Source organism: Cardiocondyla obscurior, linkage group LG02, assembly GCF_019399895.1.
Source record: "Cardiocondyla obscurior isolate alpha-2009 linkage group LG02, Cobs3.1, whole genome shotgun sequence".
Lineage (NCBI taxonomy): Eukaryota > Metazoa > Arthropoda > Insecta > Hymenoptera > Formicidae > Cardiocondyla > Cardiocondyla obscurior.
In genome coordinates, this window is record NC_091865.1 from 9,592,007 (window position 1) to 9,616,116 (window position 24,110).

A 24,110-nucleotide genomic window follows, 5' to 3' on the forward strand; every position below is an offset into this window, starting at 1 on the left:
GATTAATAGTTCGTAAACCCGTGTGCAAATTACCACCGGTTTCGACCAGAACTACCCACCCGTGATTCGAATAAGGACCGAGCAGCGCTTTCTAAAATATCGCGCACCAAATATCCGTTCTCATTACAATTAATAAATGTGTTTTTGTACGCTACGCACGTTGACGTATTTATATGTTACGCGTACGCGCGATGTACCCGCAAATGCGCGTGTGTGCGTTTATGGACACGATATATGGAGGCTGAGTGCCGAACACACTTTTATCCGTGTTCCAACAGTTTACGGTGGCTCCTCTTACAAGCGATCCTATTGATGTATCAATCAACGCGAATGGAGGCAGGCGTGCGCGCTCAATCGAGGCACCGGTCGTCATTAAAATTCATTTGCCGCCGATTCACGGTCACGCTCCTCTCGCTTATTCGTCCTAATCATCTCGGCGCGGTGGAACCGACCGTTCTCCACGTCGCCATCGTCGTCGTCGTCGCTGCCGCCGCCACCACCGCCACCCCCGCCGACGGGAAAAAGAGATGCCGATGATCCCGGTGGCCAATTGTCGTAGCCGCTCGTTTAAGCATCGTAGGCCCGCGCAACGGACCCACAATACTAGGCACCGTGGATGATTAATGACTCGCGGTCAGTTCTGGCCCCGCGTTAATGAAGCGATGACTCGGCCGACTCGTTAACCATCGTTAACCAGCGCGCCCTTCGGCGCGAGCGTGCCTATCGCCGTGACGTAACGATCTACTATCGCGAGAAATAAGGCGATTTCACTTTAACGCACGCGTGTGCGTGTTGCGTGTGCGTGTGTGGAAAAATAAGGGCGCGGGTTACGCCGCCGCGTAGCGCGCGAGTGTCTCGTCAGGCAGAATGCAAACGCAGTAAAAATCAAAATTAAGAGGCTTATTTTATTTTCGATACCGCCGCATAAAGCTTTGAACCGCCCCTTCTTCGTAAAAGAAGAGATTTCTGTGCGCGAGTTGAGCCGAGGCGAGAGCATTTTTGTTTATCTACGTCCTTGGCGCGGGATAATATGGGGCAAGAGGGACTTCAGAGAATGTCGAACGGATGTACACCATGCGGGCACTTTTAAATCCACCTCCGGTAACGCCGTTTAACGCCCCGCGGGGCTTTATCGCGGCTTCGATCCCGGCGCGGTCTCGCCTAGCGCGTTACATCTCTGCTCGCCGCATCTGCATACAATGAATGGCCCCATGAAGCTCCCGTGGCACATGGCACATGGATTCCTCGGGATCGCAGGAACACGGGCTCGTGGATCCGCGCCAGAGCAACGCGAGACGCCGGTGACTCGGCCGGATTTGGCTATATAAGGGGCTACCAGGACTTCACCGCGGGGGGTAAATTAAGTTGTGATTATCTGTCGATGTGATTTAGCCGACGCGCCGGTCTCGGGGGGGACCATCTCGCCCGTTTCTCGCCGGAATGAAACGTGCGAGCGAGTAAAGACCTCAAAATGTAGCCGAAGACCTCGAACGAACCATCGGAAGACAACGACGATGACGACGACGACGACCGAGTAGTAGTAGAAGAAGAAGAAGAATACAACGAAGAGTAAGAGAAAAAGAGGTGAAGGAGGAAGAGGTGGAGGAGAAGGCAGAGAGATGTGTTTCTTCGCCGAGGCAGAAACAAATAGCCATTGTGTGCAGTGGGCAACGGCAGCGCGGGTCCTGAAGAGCATCTATCACCTGCTTATCACGATTATACCACTCGCGCCTCTTCCGTCTCAGCCTCCGCTGTACCGGCCCTTGTTACCCTCCTCTCCTCGTCCACCTCTTTTCTCGCGATGTCTTTCACGGTGCGCCTCGAGTAAGACGTCTCTCCCTCGTGCGTGGTGCTTTTTTCTTCGGCTTTCGACTCTGCCAATGACCTCGCCGCGCGCCGCGCCGCGCCACTCCGCTTACAGGCTGCTGCCGCGGATAAATAATTAGCGGTGCCCGTTCGGGCTTATCAACCGGCTAGACCTAGTATCGCGCGTTGTTGCACCGCCGCGCTACATGCGGCCTACCGTGCGCAGACGGAGCGTCAACGATAAAATCGCGCCTCTCCCTCGCTGCTGTCTTCCTCAAAGTATGTATAACGAAGTCGATCTTACCCTCCCGTGCCTACGCCTCGCCTGCCTGCGATCGATCCTAAGATGCGCCAGAGAATTAACTTATCTGCTCCGACATGACTATCGCAACGCTGCTACCTGATCGATTCTAAATAAATGATCAGCGTGCGTTCGTGCCGCGCTACCTTTAGCCGGAAATATATGCGATCGCTTTTAGAGATATTGCTACTAACGGATCCGCAAAAAGCTTTTTTTTTTTTAATTCTACCTATCGTTTTTAAAGTAATTCACAGACGTGTAAAAATATGAGAAGATCTGAAAAGATTTTACTTCATAGATACTTTTAGAAGAAATTACTCTGCGCAAAAAAAAAAGAAAAAAAAATAACAGCTCGAAATATAGTAAAGTTAAAAAAAATTACACTTCGCAAATATGTGTTTTTATTAGCCTCGTAGGAATCTTTTTACTTCCATTGGCCGTAATCGCAAGAAACACGAGACGAGACAAGAATAAAGCAAAACAAATATTCCCGGATCGTCAATGAAATTCCGGTGCCGGTCTCATCTTTCTGTTTAGTTAGTGAAATTTTTACCGATTCAGATAGAGAAGGTAAAGATATTCTCCACATGTCTTATATGTTTACAAAGGACGGAGTAAAAATTTCTTTTCCATGATCTGGAGCTCCAGCACGAACTATTACGCGTATAAACTCTTGAATCCTTAAAGCCCGTTTGGCTTTCGATATCCGCGGCATTCGGCCTCGTCGCCGGAGTAAGATGTCTACGTCCTGCCAAGGACATCCGGGACACTCGAGCGAGAGAATCTCGAGTATCGCAGTAACCCGATCCAAGGCGCGGGGATCAGAATCACGAGTAATCGGACGACGCGCGATGTCCTGGCGCGGCCGCGGGTGATCGTCTCGGCCGCAGGACGAATCCTCCGCGCGAGAGCTCTTCTTCGGGTACATTACCAGCCCGGGCTCCGTATAAATATATCCACGAGAGCTCGCCGATAGCGATCTGCGGCGGCAGGACCATTTGTTGCCGACGCGTATGTCCATTCGTGCCTGCCAACCGGGATAGCCTTCGATCGTTTCCCGCGAGGATAGAAAGAATCACCTGCGCGATCATCCGCCGGCAGCCTCGTTTAGTCTATCGTAACCGTGACGTGGACGTTAAGAAAGAACGTCAAGAATAATGGCATCTGATAAGACGCGCTCCGGCTCCGCGGTATCGCGGGCTCATCCTTGCGAATAGTGTCATTAGGGCAATTAATTACTAAATGAAGCGTCCACGGTCATTTTCTTCCCCTTGCATAACGTACATTAATCTCTCGGTATAATGACGCGGCTCGATAATTATCGGTCAAACGGCTGGTTAAAAATTATGTCGCGTTATATTATTTTTGTTAAACGGACTGGTTTATAAATATAAATTATCTTTATTTCGTAAATTTTTTTTTTTTTATCAAGTTTTACATATTATCGGTCACGTGGCAATTTAATTATAATCATTCATGCACGAGATGCTTTTCGTGGGCGACAACATTTTAACGAAGCGTCACGAATCGCGTACGCATCGGCAACGTCCACAAAAACCGTTAAGTTTTCAAAACAAAAGGTAATTTGCTCGCTGAACACGTCCCTAAAGAGACTATAGTAGCAACGGTACCAGCAAGATTTCGTTGCGGGATAGGATCGCATAACGCGTTCGGATTCGTCACAGTGAGTCTCCGGGTTTTAGACCATCTAAAACTACTTCGTGGAACCCGTATCTCGGCGGGGACATCTGGACCAGACGCTTAGAAGGCGTGTTACCTGTCCCAAGAGAGGCATCTCTTCCTTCATTCTTTAAGAACGGAGTTCGAATATTAATATAATTTTGACCAAAACGCCCCAGGAAAATATTTTAAATAAATCAGCTTGTCGAAAAAAACTTTTACCTGTACACAATTTATTTGTACGTCAATTACAAAATTATTTCAAGACCGAAAGTTCAATCTCTGATTAACGTTGTCAATTATTATTTTTTTTTTTTATAGAAATGTGTTAAGAAGTTATGAAATATCTCTCTCAAGATTTTTTTTTCTTTTTATAACGGTACTTAGAAGTAAAGAAAATGTAGCGCGTTTGTACAGCGACTAATATCTCGGCGAATTACTCCTGTTGAAATAAATTTCCTCCATTGAAGTTTTCTTTAAAGATCGCGCGGCAAAGATCGTGATTTGATTTGCATAACTAATATCCGATGTTCACGACAATTCTGATATAATGATGAGTTATTGAAGCTGACCTTCGACTCTGTGGCCGGCAGGAATGGAAAATTTCGCGCTTATCCTATCGGGGATAAGCGCGAGGATTATCGTCATCGATGGGCGGAATGCCTAGGATTTAATGAAGAAGTCCTTGAACTTTAACGACGCGCCTGTAATAAAACCTAGGAGGATTTGTGGTTGCATCTATTCGCTCGCACAAGCATTACCGCGAGAATCACTATGATTAACGAGACAAAGGTGTTTGATTGTTATGCCGACGTGGTAACGATAATTACCGATTTACATTTATTACAGACATTTTCACGAACATGGTGTCGCCGATGGGACGATAATCAACGCGAGCACGTATCGCCGATCGCGCGATCGTTTATTACGGCGTTTCGTCTCGGCTAAACGATAAATATAATTAATTGATATACAAAGAGAACGCTAGAAGAGAGGAGGTGACATAAAAGACTACCTTAATTTAACAATATAGTGTGTATCGTAATTGAAGAAAATGCTTTCGTCTCGATGTCTTTTTCTTTTTCACATTAATAAACTGCAAATTATATACCGCGGTGTTTCCTTCTCAAAATTGCCGATACTTAATTTTAATAAGGCTCTTCCACCTGACCTGACCGATTTGGAGTCCCCGAGTTCTCCCCCCTTTTATCCCCCGAGACATTCCGTACGAGTGTAAAAGAAGTGAAGGGTAGATTTGTGCAACTGTAGCCGATCCCCGTTAATTCGGCCATCCTACCCACGTCATTATTTTTAATAAACACGGTGTCAAGGGAGATAAATGTCTTTTTGCTCTTTTCGGCGGCGTACAATGAAACCGCCAGCTTACGGCCGAAGCCACGTTTGCAGTCGTCCTAACGAGTTAAGTGGGATTCATACTGACGTTGCGTTATCGCCGCCGAAAAGAAGCCGACGTTGGTTTTGGAGGAATTAATGAACTCCGCTAAGAGACGCCAAGTAGACTTTCTAATTTCTTTCCCAAAGGTAAACCCCTTTTAGTGTTTTTTTTCTTTTCTTTCTATCTTTTTTTTGTTTAATACAAGACATTCGAGATTTTAGAATAATTTTTATCGCATTAAAGAAATGAGCAGTACAGCTAAGGATGTTCAACGATATTTCTAACAGTTATTGAAGAAAATGGTTTCCGGCGAATTTTAGAAAGCGACTTCCTTTGCAACTGCACGGAAGTAGCGGGTCTCTTTGAAATTTTGAATGAGAAAACGTAACGTGGCATTATCCTGTTAAAATATATAAAACGAAAGTGTTTGGCGAAAAGGACAAAGTGGTTCGGATGGGCGTGATTGGAGAATACCCCACGTCAAACCGTCACAAAAAATATTACCGCGTGTTATACGACGGAGGAGACGGACGAAATTGCGGCATTTGTCGTATTTGAGAACGCGAAATTGCATATTATTTCACATATGCACGGCTCGTTATGCTGTATGCATACAGCTGGCACCCCGAGCGCGTTAAAAAAAAAAAAAAAAAACACGCAACTTCGTGCATCCGGAAGTTGTAATTTTTGCCATGCCATAAAGTCGCGAACAAGCGGCCCTCGCCGTTGTTTCACTATTTCTGTGAATAATAACGTCGGTGCTGGAATTATTGCCGCATGACAATAAAGCTCGTGATAGTTCGTTTAACTCTCAGAAGGCATTAATTGATTGACTATCAAACAATAGAAAAAAAAAAAGGAAAATTAAAAAAAAAAAAATAAAAAATAAAAAATTAATTAACGCATTGCAGAGATAATTAGGAAAGTATATGCAATTCATTCAGCGAATACGTGTCGACTAAAACACATTACGCGGCGTTATGCGATTTCGTGCGAAGTGGAACGGAGGGTTGTGGGGCACCGTAGCGAAGGCTGAAGGTGGCAAGGTAGCCGAATGAGTCATTAACCAGCTGCGACCTTAATGAATTCCATCTCACCAGAGTGAGAATCCTTATGAGAGAGTCTTTACGTTCTAAATACGATAAAGGGAAAAGAGACAAGAGAGAACGAGCGAGAGTGTAAGGCAGAGAAGGGGGATAAAACTCGTCTTCCTCCCGCGCAGCAACCCTCCTCTATCTCGTTAATAAAAGTTAAGATGGCGAGCGACGGGGGGTCGGCGAGGTAGCGTGGCCCCCCCGCGGTTTTGACGGCTCTATCCCCGAGTCTCTCGTTAGGCCGAGGAGGATGCCCGGAGGATCCTTGCGTCGGTATCAGCGGCTGGACGGAGACGCACGAGCTACAAACGGCTCCCGTGGCGCGATGCACGTCGTTGCAGCACGTCACTATCGCGCGCCTAAACACACCTCGTGCATCATTCCGCCGATGCTCCTTTGTTTTCCGTCGGACGGTGTCCGCCGCGCCGCGGTGCCCCCTCGATAATTCGTCCGATAAACAGCCCTATATCGTCCCGCTTGAATTAATTCACGTCCATCTCAGCGATACAAGAGACTCACTCCTCTTTTTTTTATTCCCTAATGTTTCGCGCCGAAGGGAATGATAAATATTATTTAAAACAAAAAAAAATAAAAATATATGTTTTTTTAATTACTACGCTACGCGCGCGCTATTTTTTAACAAACCCCAATTACAAAAAAAAAAATTATGCGACTTACCCGTCTGTATGAGCTTCAACGGAGTTGTAGAGTGACTGCCGGTGACTGTAACATAAAATGCAAAATATTATAAACGGCAAAAATAAAATCATTTATAATTCAGGCGTTACATAAATTTTTTACAGATAGGATTATCATTATTTTATTTTATTTTATTTTTTTCGATATTAGTTGCGGAGCAAAGATTCATAGATGAGATTATCCGAATCATTGACTGGTTCAATTTGCAAGGATATTCCGCACGCTCCTTTTTTACGCGATTGCTCTCGTGGCGTTGCACGTGATATGCAAGACGTTGCTATTACCCGCGTTCTAACAGCCTACCCGTCGGCACTGCGATGTTTCTTTGTTCCCGGTTGTAATTATATTACTCGCGAGTTAATGTAATCCAGAAACATAGATACTGATTGAGTTGATATCGCTCGACGCGCTGCTGCTTTATGCTGCGCCCGTGGCGAAAGTATAAAGTTTCATATCGTATCAATCACGCGAAGGAGGAGGATATTATTACACCTATCGAGGGTCTCGCGAACAGCGGAAGAAATACTCCTTTTAATTTCCTGGCAAAATTCCTACACGTGTAATAAATAGATAAATAAAAAAAAAGAACACTTCTTTGTATTAAATTTCGACATTACAGTCGAAAAGATTAATAAATAATCGCTCGAGAAATTCAAATGTAGTTAAAAGAATAAGAGTGGAGCGAGTACATTATATCTGTCTAAACATATAAAATTTTATAGAATTATAATTAAGTTAATTTAAAAATTAGCATCGAGACATTAATTATTTTTCTAAACTTTGTACGTCAAGTTGATTATTTTTCCTTTTTTTTTTTTTTTTTTCTTACAAACTTCGACTTGATAAATTTCAATGCTAACGTTAAGGAAGTCCTGAAACACGCGCGCGCTGTACATCGAGGCCTCTTCAAAGCCTGCATTTTTCTACGCCTGATTGCCGCAGCTCCGATAAATCATGTGGCGATGATCGTGTAATTCATGCAAATGGCGCCGTGGTAAAGCGAAAGCAAGGGTGCGTTTGAGCACGCAACTATCCATCGTTGAGCCTCTATTAGCCAGCCGCTCATCGATCTTCTCTGTCCCGCTTCCGTCCCTTCGAGCCTTCGGTACTATCGATCCTCTTTCTTTAAACGACATCACCGGCGTTGAGAGATGTAACGACTCGCGCGAGTTGGTTTCGCGCCGGAGGAAAATTCCTTCCGCGATGGATGAGGAAGCAGGCGAAATAGAAGATAAAAATAACGAGTTAACATTGCTACAGAAGGTAGGAAAGCAAATGATTCGGTCGTGAACTTTGCCATAAGGAGCAAGACGCGAAAAAAATAAATCCGAGATGTTAAAAGAAAATGATTGAAAACTAATAAAAAGTTAGAGGATGCAGAAGAAGAAAAATCACGGAAAAGGACGGAGGAAGCGAGAAAAATATTAAGAGATTTTGCAGATACGCGAAACCGAAGGGAGACTTCGAGGGACCGTAGGGCACGCGAGCTGCGAAGTATAAACCGAGGGAATCGGAATAAACGATGGGGGGAGAAAGGGAAAACGTGCTTGGACACGGAAGAACGAAGGTGATCGAAGGCGGAGGGAAGCAAAATGGAGATGAGGGGGATGATATCGGAAGGCGAACGCGCGGATATTTAGCTGGGGGGATAAATTCAGCGCGCGAGGAAGGCTCGCGAGCAACAAGGGAGGACGACGAGGAGAAGAAACTTGACGGTGAGGGCGAGAGGATTGGTGAGAGAGGAGCGGTAGGAGAGGGTGCGGTAAGAGGTGTACTTGAAGGTGGTGGAGATTTTGCCGTGGAGGGAACGAGTGGAAGCGACGGTGAGGAGGCGGGAGGTCTTCCTATCGCGGATGAGATCAGATCTCGTCTGCCTCTCGCTCGTGCGGCCGGCCGGCGTCCATCGGGCGCTCCTCGTCGATCCCATGATCTCGAGGCTCGCGGTTCGATGTTGGTATAGCAAAACACTGTCGGATGATGAGCGTCATTACCCCCACTGTCTGGTAGGCCAAGAGGGCCGGTACGTTGAGCGGCCATCTTGGCATGAAATCGCGGGTCCGACGAAAGCCACGGACCGGCGAGCACTTGCCGACCGGCTGGCGGAAACGCCGTCCTACACGAGGATCGCGTGCCGCATAGACCGTAATTACGATTCATTAATTAAGGCGTGAGCGGTAATCCAACGTTCGAGGTCGTCACTGACGGTCGTCTGCCCTTTGTCAAGCGCTATTACATCAATATCGATCGGCTGGCACAACTTCGGTATTAAACGTTCCAACTATCGCTATTCATTATTTTATTTCTTTTCAATTTTTTATTTTTTAACATTTAATATCTAGCTGAGAACTCCGCAAACCTGCGATAACGCAACGAAAGAGACTCGAACGCATACTTTTAGAAGGAGAACCGTCCGATATACGTTGTAGAGGAGACGTTTGGTAATGTTCCATAATTGATTCGACTTTCGCTTCGCGACGCCATTTGTAAACGTGACGGTGGTGACCGTGTAACTGCGCGGAGGAAATTTTATTACTGCTTATTGCACGCTATCCTGCGACGCGAAATTATGGCGTGTCAACTTCTGTCATTGCTGCGAACAGCCCTTCATTTAACCGCTGTCACGTGACAGATGCAACGCTCCGCCTTTTCCTACATAGAATCTTCAACGACACAGAGATGTCTCGAATTATTGTTATCGGCGCTGGACAGTCGCGAGCGGATATATTTTTTTTATCGCACAATAATTTTCGTAATAACTCCCTTGCTTCTTTATGGAGTGACGATCGCTAACAAGCGAGGTACCTCATTTTTTATTTTTTTTATCTTTTTGGTCAGCCGATAATCAAGTTTACTAGCGCATGACGAAAATTAATAGAAACGTATTAAGCGCGCAACAAAGTTTCAATTATGCTCGCCGTGCGAACGTTTTGCCTTGCCGATTAATTACACGCTACCAAGATCGCGCCACAGTTACGTCTGTTCCGTGCATCGATATATCATAATTAAGAACGTCATTTTTCCCCGCGTAATAATCGTCGCGGTGCGACGCTCGGTTACGAGAACCGATCGTGACGAATTATATTGTGCATTGACACGCGATGCAGCTTGTAAAACGAGGCGTGCAATAAAGAAATATCGGACAAATGTCACGAAGTAAACAGCGATCCAATTTACATCTGAGAATATCGCGGTGAAAATGCCGCGATCTTAAATAGCCGCGAAAAGTTGCCTGGAAATGCAATTATGTATCGTTTGTTTCAATGAAACGGCCACTTTTGTTTGCGCTTCGGAGCCGGGGATGAGAATGGACCGCAAATCGACCGGACAAAAAAAAAAAAAAACAGTTACTCCACGGTTTTTCGTCTCGGAAGCGTTTTCTCCTCGACGTTCGCTCGTCCGCCATCGGCTCGCTGCTCGTTGTCCGTGGAGTATTTGTTTTACGCGCAAGATGAGCTCCCTCGTCGGCCCCCGCTTCTCCTACCCCGGCCCTCCTCCACTCGACCATTCCGTTCGATGATCTTCCTCCTTTTCTTCTCGTTCCCGACGGGGAGAAGCCGCACCTCGCGCCTCTCGTTGCTTCATTTGTTTATCGGCTCTCTTTATTACCTGCAATTTGGCGCTCACTCGCGCGAGGGTAATTTCATATTGGTTTTCTACCCCTCCCGCCACCTCCCCTCATCCCCCGGGCCCCGTAGCTTCTTCGCCTTCTCCGGTTTTCCCTTTCTCCTCCCCCTCGTCCTTCCTCTTCCTCCACCTCAGCTCCTTTTGCTCTTTCTAGCGGACGCCGAACGAGCTCGGTTACGAGCGTGTTCAGCGTGGATTGTTATGCGAACGAGAAATGTCGTAAGACGACGAAATGAGATGGCAATAAATTGAATGAGTCACTTTTTTTGTAACGCGGCTATTGGGATTATTGTAAAATCGCCGGACAATTTTCGTACCGCCTCAAGACGCGAAATTTCAGGGCGATAAAATCAAAGTCGCCGAGGTCCACAAATTTAGCTTAATTTATTTTACGTGAAAAGAATATCGTGCCGATCCTTCCACAAAGATCGGACAGAGGTGAGAATCTTTAAATATCCTTTCATTATAGAAATAGAGAATGCAACGGAGAACACGTCTTAAACCATGCACCTCTTCATACAACATTAACATTAATCCTGCGAAGATATCAGCTTGCGATAACATCGCGCTATCCCGCCCTCGACGTTCCGCAACACCCTTTATGCGCACGACATTGCTAACAAGTACGAGAACCGAAGGCGCGATTTCATTTTCTTATCGGGCTTGATCGACGAGGGAAGGGGGGAGAAATCGGCCGGACGCGCCGATTCACCGGTGCCTCGATAACGCGCGTGTACCGGCGAAGGTATTGTATACGTATATAAATCCTAGCACCGAGCGAGAGAACGAAGATGAAAAATCAATATCGTTGGCGCGCGCAAGCTGATCGTTTAAACGGTCCCGCGAAGGGGCATCGTGTAACCCCGCGAGGAGCACCGTGGAACAACGCGAGATGGAGGCGTCGAAATGCGCCAAGTATCCAAGGTGGTTTCTTCGTACTCTCGTGCGTCTCGAGGTGATTTAAAACGCTGACCGCGTCTCACCACGCCCCTCACCCTTTTCCGACCGCGGATGTGGCCTGGGCCCCTCGGGCCCCCCACGTAAAAAAAAAGGGCACGAAAGGGCGGCGGGCTTTCAGCACGAAAAATCGCCGCGCGGCCGTGGCACGACCGACATGGCGAGGGAAAGAGCGAGGGAGAGCGCGCTAACGGGGCGAAGAAGGGTGACGGGGTGAAGGAGGCCGACGAGGCCCCGGGTAAATGAAGACGCGAGGTAATCGGGGTCTCCGCGGCCCCGCAAAAATAATTATCCGTTCTGGGCGCGCCGCTGTTTGTTAAAATGTCAGAGGGGAGTGGGTGGAGCGCGTCGAGACGCCGAAGCGTTTCAGGATCCTCCAGACTCGGGCCCTTCGGAGCCTGCCTCCGCGAGAGAGAATAAGAGAGAGAGATATGCACTCGCACCTTCCTCACCCTCGCCCGCAGCCACGCTGAAATTGCAAGCAAGAGCCGTACTTATAATTGCGCACGTACCGAGCGCCTCGATTCAAATTAATCCCGACGCGACGCGTATTAATTAGTAATCGCAGTATCAATTTGACGTCCGCGACACGCGACGTACATATCCTGGATCCTTAAAGAACGAACGGAGACGTGCAATATAAATCGCAAGACTTGACGCCTCGTCGCAACGTTTATACAAAACGTTATTCAAACGAGGGAGACTGAATCACCGCGACAATATTTTTTTCCACCGTAATCACGAAGATTAAAATATCTTTCTTAGGGTCTTAAATTAAATCAGATTCTTGTTCAATAGGTGTGACTATTAAATTATCGGCTTGGCTTATGGGACTCTATCGTGAGTATCTCACTCGGATCGTTCGGGCGCTCATAAATATGAACCTGAGAGAGATAGCCAAGGCGCTCGCCGCGCCAACGTTCCCCCAGCTTATAGTTTAATTTACGCTTACAGCACCACGGGAACTCTTTGTTTAACGGCGTTCAACACGGTAGAGAGGCGATCGCGCGCAAATCGATGCGTGGGCGCGCGAAATTGCGGGCGATTCCACCAGTTTATCCCGGCGCGATTGCAATCGTTTCGCATCGTGTAATTGCGAGGATATGTCAAATTATGCGCGAATCCTTTTCATGTAACGCAGATAGATTAGCGCGGAGATAAAATTATGCCCGTACTGTTTTCTCGCGATTACTTCCTCCTTCGTCGTTATAGGAAACGTCAGCGTCTGATGGGAGTTTATTTAAAGTGTGATAAGGAAATGAATTATCTTATAAGTTTCCCATCTCTTCGTCTCTTTTATTTTCCAGCCCGATTATTTCGCTGTGCGTGCGTGTGCAAAACACGTGAAATAATAATCGATGCGATAAGAAAAATAAAATAAAAATTAAAAATAAAAATAAATTTAATCGCCACGATAATGTGATCTCTCTTCATTTAAGTCTTTAGATAAAAGTGGACCGGCCAACAGTAATTATACGTATAATCGTGATTCCCCGAAATTCATCTACGGCATTTAAATAATATGGGGATCCTACTGCGAAACGGGATTTCCTTTTTCCACTTCGACCGTATAATCACGACATGTCACGTCACGTTCCATCGTCGTGCATGGTGCAATTAAATCCGGCGCATCTCGAACGACACGTCTCCTCTCTCTCTCCCTCTCCGCCCCTCTTGAACGAAATCCGATTAATAACACGTAATGATATTTCTATTAAATTCTGCGTCTTCGAGCGTCGCTTCTGAAGTCGAGATTTATCGTTTCCCGATCCGTCAGTCACTGGCGCGTTAGAGACACGATAGCCTGCCAATTATCGTAATAACTCATCGTCGCGGATGGTACTTTCGATGGCAACGAGGGAGAGAGAGAGAGGAAAGGTGGTAAGTCTCGTGGACGAAATTTATTTTTTTTTTTTTTTTTTTTGCCAAAAGAACCCGTTGTGTCTGCGACACGGAGGCGCGCGAGGTCGTCGACTGCGCGTTACAAGATCCAGGGAGAAACGAATTCTGAGGAAAAGAAAGGAGTGAGAAAAGAGAGAATCGTCGAATAACGCTCGAGGCTTGCACGAGGATTGAACACTAAAGGGCGAGGGCAGACAATACCGATCTACTTTAAGTGACCACAAAAGTTGTCTGTTTCTTTTATTGGCCGAGCGACGGAGGAAATTGAAAAAAGGGGCCGAGTGAAATTGTCGGTTTTAAAATTCTTAGCGGATACTTAAAGCCGTGATACTGTAAGCGAGCCCCGTCCCACCTGCAGGCCAATTATTTCTATTGTTGTTTCGTGGTTGTATGTCGAGAAGAAATAAGAAAGAGAGACGTTTCTTTTCGGGAAAAAAATTATCATTCGTCATTTAGGGAATATCGCAATGTGTATAGTCGCTAACGGATCAAGTGATGAGGCAGAGATCAGGTTAACTTGTCGATATTATTGGTAGCTGGTTTCTCTACCTAACTTATCTAATTCTAAACTTAGAATATCCGGTTCAGTTTGTGTTTAGTTTACAAAGGCGTTAATTTGAAGTATCTTATGTTTTGACGTTACCTACGTTATTTCCGGTTGTTTTTCTAGGAGTTTTAAAAAAAAAATCATTCATCAAGGGAGTCGAAAGAGCTAGGTATTAAAAAGAAAAAAAAATTTGTTCGAAGGTTGCTTGTTAAAAAAACACCGGAAGGAAATACACCCCGATTCATGGCTGTAAAAATAAAACCGAAAGAAATATTTTTATTCCGACAATAATTATAGAATATTAAGTCGCGAATAAGTGCCAACAGCTTTAAGGGGACAAAAATTTGCGCCCTTTCTTCACATTTCGTTCTTATCCTCGCGCAGGCAGACCGCTGGAACGGGAGTGGGGAAACGCTTGTGCGGCCGTAAAAACGTTCGTTCGGATAATTCAGAGTCAACCTGCCATCGAGCGCAGCCTTACAAAACGCGATCACGCCGAATATGTTAATCGCGGGTGCAGCTGTCCCGTTTGTTGTTCCGCGCGCTTCTCCGAGGTAGAAAATTTCAGTCTAGAAACACGAAGCACCCCGACGTACGTTTGCAAATGGAATAAGATCGTAAAAAAAAAAAAGCTTTCTCGATCGAAGGCGCGGATGTGGCGGCGAGAAGCCGCCGGCGAAGGAGATGGAGAACGGGAGAGATCGTAAGGCGCCGATCGCGTTCGCCGGTTCTGTTCGGTGTCCACGACCGTGCTACGTTGGCACCGATTTATGGCCGACGGATTTGCGCGACAAATTTTACTGCGAGCGCACTCGCGGATGAGGATACCCCTCTGTATACCATTTCTCTTTTTCTCACGCTTTCTCTCCTTCCTCTAAATGGCCGATGGATTAAGTTAACCCTGCGCCCGATTTAAGATCGTGAATTTATATTTGTTGCCGATGACAGGGAGCACCAATTTAAGGTTTTTTTTCTCTTACTTCGCAAGATTTTTAAAACGAGATCCAATAACAGTCATACTTTATAAATCATCGTGTATTGTTAGATGATATTAATATATATTTCTTATTGCGTATACTTTGTCGTCTAAAAAAAATAAAAAAAAAATTTAATTCAACCTTTCGCGTAAGAATTACAAAATTATAATTGAATTTTGCTTTGCAAATATAATTTTTTTATTTAAAAATTAAGAAACTAAGTTTCCTCATCTTCGATTGCTCGCAATAACACTAATATTAACACGTAAAAATATTTAAATAGTTCTAGCGATAAAAAAAAGTGGAGAAATACAAGCAGAAAAGCATTAAAAAAATTTTTTCGCTCGCGTCGGATGGTCAAGACGAGAGATAATCCAATTAGGTATCGCCACAAGGACAACCGATTTCCCTGTCATCACCCCAGGACCATTATCTTTCCCGCTGCGCTCCCATTTAAATGAGACGAGAACGGAGGTATAAGATAATCGGCGATCGGGTCTCGCCCATCGGCTGACTTTCCTCAATCATCCGCGTCCCCGCCCGAGGCGGGCATGGTGAGTCTCGCGGTATCGCGGCGTTTACGCCGTTTTCCCTTAATTCGACGTAACCTCGGAATAAATTGGATAAATTGACGCTAAAGCGAAAACACCGGTCGTTTAAGGGGCGCACGGTGCGCATCGGTTAACGACGCGATGACAATCCTCGTGCGATCGACTTGCGGGCGGGGAGAAAAACGTTCACGTGAAAGCGGCGGCGAACGAGCGCCGTGTGTGCATGTGCGAAGCCAAAGTAGACTCTCGTACAGCCCGGCCGGTGCAACGATGCACCATGATTACAAGCAAGAGTCAGTGCTTACGTTGGTAATATTAATGTCTCGAAGGGATCCTTTACAACCTCATACCCATCAGTCGCACGCACCGTCGCTCCCTAACCAAGTTAAATAATACCTGAATGCGTCACGCAGTGGCTCTCAGCTTTGTCCCAAGCGCAAAAATCTGCGCAGGAAGTCGAGGAAGGGACATAGTTAAACCTTTCGAAGAGACGCTTTACCTGAAAGCTCGGCTTAGCACTCGTTACGCCGAGCGAGTTTAAATCTCGGGTGATTTAAGTGATTAGCGATTTATTGGGTGTTGCAATCGTACGAAAATATCTCGGTAGCTTCTGGTGCAAAACTAAGCTAAGAAAATGCTGGTCGACAACACGTTGGGATCGAATGTTTAAGATAACGAAATAAAATTGTTTTCGAGAACGATAATTTTCAACGCGCGCAAAATATTTTTAAGTAAAAGATCCAACAATTTTAATTAATTAATTAATTTCTTTTTCTTTAGGAAACCAAAGGTTTATTACCATCAAATAATTTAACTGTGCAGCGTTAAGGCATTATTAATTTAAATACCCGTAATTAATCTCTGCTCAGAAGATTTTACGCGCGTATTATGTGCGTGCAGGGTACATACACGCCGAGACGCGATGATACCAGGCATTAAAGTCGTCGATCGATTTGTCACGCCGTTTATCTCCTCGATTTCACGATCGATCGTAGGAGAATAAGGGGGAGGAAGGGATATGTTACACGTCAAACTACTGTTAGAGGACAACACCGATCGCCGAGGAAACTTGAAATTCGTGGATGCAGCAGGTGCAGGCTCGACATAATTTCGGGATATGAGCACCTTTCGACCGCGAACGGGGAACCGCGCCGCCGGGGCCCCATGAATCACACCCTCGTTAACCCATACCCGTGCTCACTCTTTCTCTCTCTTTCTTCCCTTCTCTCTTTTCCTCTTCTCCTCCAGGTTCTTCTCCCGATCATCCGCCACCTCGAGACGCCTCCCGATGCTCTCTTCGTTTCGTGTCTTCGTGTTCTTGCACGTTTTCTCCCTTCGCCCATCCTCTCTCGCCATCATCGCGTCTGTTTGTCTTCTCCCGCCCTCCCCATCCTCCCCCTTCGTTCATCTCCCTTAGCCACGATACTCTGTAAAGCCTCGAGGTTACGACCCGGCAACACCTCCGCGCACTAACAATTCACTTCGAAATCGCTCCAATTAACTGCACAGCAACAATGTTAACTCTCTCGCTCGCTCGTGTCTAAAATTGTGGATTTCCGCGGTGAACGTTCTTCGGAATTTCTAGCTGCTCTGTAAGAAGTATCTCGTCTTGCTACGAGTTAACTGCTCGCGAGATTCGAAATATGAACGGACTTGTATTAAACGAATAAAAAATATACTGCTGTTTTATTTAATGTAAAATATATAGTTTTGCTAACAAGAAACAAATATTATATTTATAAAATTTAAAAAATTCTATTTTAGATATACCTACACAAAAATTATGTTACAAATTATTATATTGTTTTTATTAAAATAAAAAGGTGCGTTAATGACGGGCCTTGTTTTGCAGGTTCACACAACAAAAGAGATACTCCTCGAATGCGATTAAAATTGGGTTTTATTTGACGAGCTGGCCGATCGTTAATTAATTGGCATATTGCGCGGCAGCCACTTTAATGAGTTTAATGTCTCGCTAATTATCGGTAGCGGCGGACTTTTACGAGCGTTAAATGCTCGTCTAAACGATCGTTGTAAATCATAGTCTAATTGGCCGCCGAAAAAAAGCACGACATGGCTCAAAGGGGGCAACCCGGGACGAGAAGAAACGAGAAAGAGAGAAAATTATGCGAAGACGAGATTCACCAGGCTCGAATATTCGACGACAGTAATAGCGTTCTCGCGTTTCGATAAATTATGACTCGATTATCGGGTAAGCTGGAAATTCCCTCGCCATCAATGGCAATGGCTAAACCTAATTGAAGCATCAAATGATATTATAAACCAAAAATTGTTGAGAGAGAAATCCCTATTAAAAAAAAAGAAAAATAAAAAAAAAGATTAATTAGATCAATAATTTACAGTTTCCGTGATCGTCCCGAAGAAATAAATTTAATTAATACTTAAATGTATAATTAAATTACATTTAAAGAAAGGTGCTTAAAATGCCATGTAAGCGCGCGCTGAGTAATGTCTAGTGACATAACAAGAAAGCACAATTCTATCCGACTTCTAATCTCTCTCGACACTTGTGAACAACATTGCCGAGTAAAAGGTATTTCCTCCCGCGCGCCGCGAAAGAGAAATCGAAGTCATTCTAAGCTGCGCTTTATCGCGATTGTCTTCAGCTCTGCGCGCACGTTCGCAACGACGCGGCCTCTCGGGGGAACATCCACTGTCCAAGGACCAGAATATCCTATCCCTCTAATTAACCACCGCGCTGGCGGAGATTTTTCGACGCGTAAACACGTACGTCGCGTCGCGTTCCATCCGCGGCGAGAGGGGGCAGGATTAAGGGAGGTTGAGGGAGCCCGTGAAGAAAATCCATTTGTCCGGCGATGACGAGGCTGCCCCGTAACGATCCCTCCCGTTCGTTCGTTTTGGCGGTCGATTGAAAAGTCAGCGGCTGACTAATGGACGCGGGCTAATTGCCAACAAAGGCAAATCAATCTCCATCGCCGCGCTCGGCGCGGGCTAGTTGAGTCGTCGCCCCGTCGACGATGTGTAAAGCGTTAAACGGCTCGCGAGCGCGCCTCCCGACACGCTGACAGGTACCCCGAGAGCAGTGGCGTAGGAGTCTCGGGATGTATTCATTCCGAGACCTCGGATGCCAACTCTCCACCTTTTCGCTGATATGGAAATTTCAATCGCTCAAGCGCTTAACTCTGTCACCGTTTCTGCATATATTATATTTATCTTCGGGCAATTCGAACATTACTACGTTTCGTAATGAATATTTTTTCCCTCGATGGCACTTTAATCTTTATCGTCATTGAAGTCGCGATTGTCATACGACTGGTAGTGCCGAGTTTAATTAAAGTCAAAGGAAACAGAGATGGAAATTCTCGAAGAGTTGCGAAAGGCGAGGCCTCCCCGGACAGATCGACAAGTCAAAGGACAAAGAAAAGGTTTCGTAGGACGTGAATAAAGGAGACGAGGGTACAGCGAAGATATCTCGGGGACGAGAAAACAGTAAGAAGAGAAGTGGTAGAGTTAGTGGGACGAACGAGCGATGAGTTTACTTTTTGTCGGACTCTAATTAGAGGCCAATTATATCGAGCAGGCGTTTGCCTCCACACAATGAACCGCGCGTTTAGTATCGATGTAGCCGGCCGATTAACTCCTATTTGTTGCGCGTTTTGTTCCCTCCCGGGGTTTTCGGGCTCGCTGTTGAATAAATACGGCTTAAAGGTGTCTGCACACCAAGGTGATGTTCGCGCGAACGATCATTAAACATTTAAACGCACCGACGTAATATTACTAGACTAAAAAACCATCCATCAAGCGAAATTAAAATCCAGTATAATTAAAATTGCAATAAATAAGTTTCAGCTTGCATACGTTGCGCGTGTGCAAAATAAAAAAGACTATTATTTATTAATATAAAAATAATATTGTCGGAAGAAAAAGAGAGATAGAGCGTTTCTGCTAATTCTCGCGATCAAAGATCTCAATATATATCACGCGGCGATAATGTATGCGAGGGTAAACGCGATTAATATATACAGTGGCACGTCGTAAATCTAAAAAATACCCCAACATTAATGCCTTTACGGCCGCGGTATATAAAGAGGGCCGTCGCTTATGGAGATTTTTCACGCGGCCACGGTTACGCCATCCATATTTCCTCGCGTTTGTCCGAGGGCATTTGCCATTCGGCGATCCGCGATATATACCATGTATATTCACGGTAACACAGAGACGCAAGACTCGGCCGAAAACGAGCAAGCTGCAGGAAAATGTGTGTAAATATTCAAAGAAACGAGAAAGAGAGAGAAAGAGAGAGAAAGAGAGAGAAGGACCGTTAATCGGGCAACCTGCTTATTGAGCCAATTATAAGAACGTGGACAAATTCAAGCGGCTAATCAGCTTACGGGCATTATAATGCTGCTGGTAGCCGCAGGGGTCTGCGTGGGATCTGATAAAGTCCCTCTTATTTATTATGTACACCCCGTACTTTCGTGGCGCACGTATGTACATTGGGATGCGATGCCGTGGCTACGTAGATGCGTTCACATTCGGGCCCACACGGTCCCTTTTTAGTACGTCCACGTGTGCGACAGAGCCACCGTGCAGAAAAGCCTCTGACGGATTCGCCGAAGAGGGTTTCGACCTACGCATGTAATATTTCGAGCCCGGACGGTAGCATTGGCGCCGTCAATAAATTAAACGAGAAATCATCTGATCGCGGTTTTTAATCCCGATTCTTGATATTGCCATCCGCGAAAATATTGCAATAAAAATATTTTAAATCGTACGTGAGGTCCCTTTTTAAATGGAATATTTCCCGCAACAGGTAAGACTTGACCAAGATGTTAATAATTATGTAATTATGTCTACGCGAAGGATGTTGTGAAAAATTGTTAAACTGTTTCCAAAGCTACTGTTAAATTTTTTCTCTCTTTTAGAGCTCCGTCGCGCGTCTCGGTCTTCGCAAAAATGAATCGCGCACGTCGCGGTGGAGAGCACGCGGAGTTTTACAAAGATCATAGTCCGACGTTGGAAGTGCGCGTTCCTGAGAGGGTTACCTGGCGCATCCCACATGGCTGGGCTGATACCACGAGGTCTCGCGTATATAATACAGATTTCATATGCTAATTCCTTGATTAACAATGCCGGGACGGAGCGTTTCATCATCCCGCGTTACCACCGACGTCTTAATACCGCGGATTTACATGCTAATTCGCCGAAGGACGGTGCGGTTTCAGCTCTCTCTTTCTCACTTTCTTTCTTCCTCTTTTATTAGCCTTCTCCACGAAGAGGGAGAACGTGTCCGGCTCGCAGCATCCGGAACGAAGAGCGGAACGCGTCCGAGAGTTTATCTCGTGGCGCATTATGCGAGCGCGCGCGCAACGGGAAGCGGCCGATTATTTCTTGTCGCCGGTGTCGATGTAACAAAGTTGCCGTGGAATACGCCGCGTAATCTCGCGATCTTTTAGCGTAATCGATTTGCACGCCGCTTCGTCGCGGATTACGCCGGTCAGTGATGAATCGGCCGTTAGCCGTTTGCTGCGGGATTACCTGCGAGCAGATCGCGTTTCTTAGGCAAGAAGGATGGCGGACATAATTGAGATAAAAACCGAACGATCCGTTTTTATACAAATTAAAATCTTACAAGGCGAAATCACGTCGATATGTTATTCTATGAATTAAAATCAAACAACTGCAATTTTCTTCCAAGCACCTCGAATAAAACTCATATAAAAAATTTTTTTCTACAAATATTAATAATTTTCATTCATGCCGGTTGACCTGTGCTGTTCGAGACGATACGGAAACGATAGAACGCAGATTATTTAGAGAGAGTTCTTTTTCTCACGGCATTCTTTTTTTTTTTTTTTTTTTTTTTATGTGTACACTTCCTCCGATTGATAATTGTCAGCCAGTCGATCTCCGTCAACGAGCGAGTAACGGTGAACGGTGAACTTAACGTAGAATTAATTCCGGCGACGCTTGCGGGAGCGATAAGGGCACGTACCCACCGAGAGAAGGCCAATCAAATTCCCATGATTCCGAATTAGCAGATGCTTTCGCCAGATCGAATGGGCGCCCCGTGGCGACCCTCGAAGAGAAGCCCCGTGGAATGCGCGCGCCCAGCCTTAAGATATTCACGACAACTATATTAGCCGCCTCAGATAGGATCGGCATCATACTGCGCCAGCGACACGCTCACGGTTAACCCCGAGAAAGAGAGAGCCCTGGTCCACGCGGCGGCATCATCTCCCTCCACCCCGCGTCTCCCTTTCGCGCATCAAGGTCTCTCGCGAATCGTGTGAATGCACGGAGCGAAATCACCGTCTTTAACGTATCACTTAGGTATCCGATATTTCTGACGCGCCCCACTGAGATCTATTTTATTTTAATCTTCCGTCAAATGTTTTAAACAGCTCGTTGTGATGTAATCTCGATTGTTACGAGAAATAAATTGCGATATTGTTCAGGGAAGTTAAAAAGCCACAACAGATCAATGAGGTTTAATTTTTAATCTAGCGGAGGAAGAGAGATTTTTATTTTTGAAATGTTAACGTGAAATTTAATCGCATACTAAGTTCATTTAATTAATTAGTCAATCGCAAATTTTTTTTTTCTTTTTTTTCCACGGACGTAATTGCGATGTGGTATAAATATCACGAGTGATTGGCGTGTTAAATTTTATCCCGCGGGCTGATAACGATTCGGGGCTCGCAAAGCGAGAGTTCGCGTCGGCAATTGAACCCGGCAAACCGACGGGAACGAATGTCGAGATCGGACGGATAGATTTAGCGAGCCGAGCCAGCAAAAGCTGAGACATTTTTCGCATTTCGTGGAGGATCGTGGACACGTGTTGCCGACACGGCCGTCTCGGTTTTATTGGGATACGCGAAATTTCTGCGATTGGCGAGTTCCCGAGAGGCACTCAAAAATGCGATCCGCCCTCAGATAGGCGAGAAGAAATCCCAACGGGGAAGATAGATCAGTGATTAATTTGACGAGCTGACGGATATATAGCAGAGAAATTGGCGGAATTCTGCGGAGGAGAGGTAAAGTATTAGAATCACGTCGGCTGGTTTCGCCGAAGTCAATGTTCGTGTGGGTATGCTGCGGAAATTCTAAAATCGTTCCTACCAAATTTAAAAGTCGTTAGTAAAATCACCTGTCCGCAGATTACACAGATTCTACATTCGCACGAACGTGTCGGCCGAACGTTCCACTATGTAAGCGATTTATTCCGTCTTAAATTATCTTTATTTGAATTCTGGAATTCGCCGATTATTCCGGAGAAAAAAAAAGAAAGAAAAGGAAAAGGAAAAAAAAAGTGTTCGAACGGCTTGTCGTTAGGCAACAAAATGTTCGCCCGCGAGATGAAGGGAATCGCTGGGATTCCTCACGAAATTTAATATGGCACGCATCGCTAATTGCACGCGTTGCGCGTCGATTGGTATTCCACGCGAATGCTTCTCGAGAGACGTTTTTACCGTGACTTCCTTCGCGCGTGATCGCCGAGCGGCCGATGAAATCTGATGGAAATTCGTAATCGATTAACAATGCCGGGTAATATTGATTACCAGCGCGACATTTAATACAGCACCGCGTCGCGTCGCCGCAAACTTCCGGCTTTTGACGAGTCTCGTCGTTACGACTGCCAGCCGTCTCGAGACCTGCACTCGATCGCGTATGCACCGTGCGTGGTGACGATTGAACGATGCAGACGGTGTCAACGGTAAATGGTTATGATGGGGACGTGTAGAATCTTTGATTATATTTTTTTTATTCTTTTTTTTTTTTAATGTCACATTACACGGAAACGCTCGTCATCGACACTCGATCGCGTGTCATCGGCGATAAAGTGACGAAGCGTCTGGCGTAAACTATGTAATGTACCGCATATCGGTTTATGAATTCCCACTTGACGTCGTTGATTAATCTTCTCGCGTCTCAACTTGAATAAAAATTAACGGAGGTAATTGTAAAACTTTTAAAATTAAATTTGAATCAATTAAATTTTGATAGACAGATTTTTTTTATTAAATTTTATATTTTAAGATAAATTAGGGGGGAAAAAATAGAGCATTGTCACAAATTTTTTTCTACATGCAGTAACACACATGTTTTAGTTTTACATCCTGATGACAAGACAGGAAATCATATCGCAAACGATAGCGGTTATCAGACATCCTGTAGACATAACGAACTAGTAATAGACTATTAATGAAGTGATAATTACGTTCAGATAGCGAGGTTCGAAACAAATCTGACATAATCTCGGAATTGCAGGCGTTAGATATTTTATACAGACAGACTTGAAGGAGGTAAAACTGGCGGGACAGGAGAGTGCAGAGTTCACACAAAATTACCGCATATAATTAAATTAAAATTACGTATCGTTTATTCCAAATGAGAAAAACCGAATGCAACCCTACGGCGTATGTTGCGTATTGGAGTAAGACTGATTATTCTACCTCGACGTAGTCATGGGCGTGCTCGCGAGCGAGCAATACGAACGGACGATCGATCGATCGTGGACGTAAAACGCGCGAAAGACACGGGAGACATCGAAACGACGCTCTTTACCGCGAAAGAACGGTGACTTGCGAATG

The 24,110-nt window shown here is 45.4% G+C and overlaps 1 long non-coding RNA gene across 1 annotated transcript in view; it reads right to left on the minus strand.

The window, feature by feature from the left end:
- The window catches only part of LOC139113087 (uncharacterized), a 104,746-nt gene that overhangs the window by 17,598 nt on the left and 63,038 nt on the right, over positions 1-24,110 (minus strand). The window contains exon 10 of the long non-coding RNA XR_011547605.1: positions 6,956-7,000. This is a non-coding gene — a long non-coding RNA (uncharacterized lncRNA). The remainder of the gene's footprint in view (positions 1-6,955; positions 7,001-24,110) is intronic.